Below are 2,202 nucleotides of genomic sequence, written 5' to 3' on the forward strand. Positions count from 1 at the left end.
CTGACGGTCAGAGGCCATCCCAGAGGCCGCGATTTCCCAGGCCCTCCCTGACAGAGGTCCAAATGTTGCCCCAAAAAGAGTGCCACATGGACACGCATAGTCCTCTTTGAGACGCTGTCCCTCGCTCAGGCCTCCATTTCCGCTCGTTCCGAGCACGTTCAGAAGGTCGGAGGCCTGCCCGGATGCCGCGATTTCCCGGCCCCACCCTGACAGAGGCCCAAAACTTTCCGCAAAAAGAGGTTGACGCGGGCACACCTAGTCCCCTTTGAGACGCTGTCCCTCCGCCCAGGCCTGTTTTTCTGCAATTTCCGAGCACGTTCGAAGGTCGGAGGACTGCCCGAAGACCAGGATTTTCCGGCCCCACCCTGACAGAGGGCCAAAAGTTGGCCCGAAAAGAGTGGGATGCGCGCACCTAGTCCCCTTGGAGACACAGTCCCTTTGCGGGGGCCTCCGTTTCAGCTTGTTCCGAGTGCGTTCCAACAGTCGGAGGACCGCACAGAGGCCGCGATTTCCCGGTTCCACCCAGACAGAGGGGCAAGAGTTGCCCCGAAAAGAGAGCCACAGGGATACACCTAATCCTCTTTGCGAAGCGAGCGCACCTAGTCCTCTTTGACAAGCTGTCCTTCACGCAGGCCTCCGTTTACGCCCTTTCCGAGCGCGTTCCGATGATCAGAGGCACGCCCGGAGGCCGTGATTTCCCAGCCCCACCCTGACAGAGGCCCAAAAGTTGCCCCGAAAAGAGGGTGACGCGCACACACCTAGTCCTCTTTGAGACGCTGTCCCTCCGAATAGGCTTCCATTTCTTCCCATACCGAGTGCGTTGCGACAGTCGGAGGTCCGTCCGAAGGCCAGGATTTCCCGGCCCAACCCTGACTGAGAGGCAAAAGATGCCCAGAAAACAAGGCGAAGCGCGCGCACCTAGTCCTCTTTGAGAAGCTGTCCTTCTCGCAGGCCTCCGGACTAGGACACCTAGTCCTCTTTGAGACCCTGTCCCTCACGCAGGCCTCCATTTCCGCCTGTTCCGAGCAGGTTCCGACGGTCGGAGTCCGCCGGGAGGCCGCGATTTCCCGAGCACACCCTGACAGAGGGCCAAAAGTTACCCCGAAAAGAGGGTGACGCGGAAACACCTAGCCCTCTTTGAGACGCTGTCCCTCACTCAGGCCTCTACTTCCGCCCGTTCCGAGCACGTTCCGACGGTCGGAGAACCACCCGCCCAGAGGCCGCGATTTCCCGACCCCACCCTGACAAGGGCCAAAAGTTTCCCCGAAAAGAGAGTGACGCGGACACACCTAGTCCTCTTTGAGACGCTGTCCCTCGCACAGGCCACGGTTTCCACCCGTTCTGAGCGCGTTCCGACGGTCGGAGGCCTGCCCGGAGGCCGCGATTTCCTGGCCCCACCCTGACAGAGGCCCAAAACTTTCCACAAAAAGAGGGTGACGCGGACACACCAAGTCCCCTTTGAGACGCTGTCCCTCCGTGCAGGCCTGTGTTTCTGCAATTTCTGAGCACGTTCCGAAGGTCGGAGGACCGCCCGAAGACCAGGATTTCCCGGCCCCACCTGACAAAGGGCCAAAAGTTGCCCTGAAAAGAGGGGGATGTGCGCACCTAGTCCCCTTGGAGACGCTGTCCCTTTGCGGGGGCTTCTGTTTCCGCTTGTTCTGAAAGCGTTCCGATGGTCGGAGGCCCTCCCGGAGGCCGCAATTTCCCGGCCGCACTCTGACAGAGGGGCAAAAGTGCTCCGAAAAAAGGGCCACGCGGACACACACAGTCCTCTTTGAGACGCTGTCCCTCCACGCAGGCTTCCGTTTCTGCCAATACCGAGCGCGTTACAACGGTCTGAGGCCAGCCCGAAGGCCAGGATTTCCCGGCCCCACCCTAAGAGAGAGGCAAAAGTTGCCCGGAAAACAGGGAGAAACGAGCGCACCTAGTCCTCTTTGAGAAGCTGTCCTTTGCGCAGGCCTCCGTTTACGCCCTTTACGAGTGCGTACCGACGGTCGGAGGCCCGCCCGGCGGTCGCGATTTCCCAGCCCCACCCTGCCAGAGGACCAAAAGTTGCCCCGAAAAGAGGGCCACACGGAACACGCCTGGTTCCCTTCCAGACGCAGTCCCTCGCGTAGGTCTCCGTTTCCGCCAATTCCGAGCGGGTTCCGACAGTCAGAGACCCGCCCGGAGGCCGCGACTTCCCGGCTCCACCCTGAAAGA

Source organism: Varanus komodoensis, unplaced genomic scaffold, assembly GCF_004798865.1.
Source record: "Varanus komodoensis strain SLA01 unplaced genomic scaffold, ASM479886v1 scaffold162, whole genome shotgun sequence".
Classification (NCBI taxonomy): Eukaryota; Metazoa; Chordata; class Lepidosauria; order Squamata; family Varanidae; genus Varanus; species Varanus komodoensis.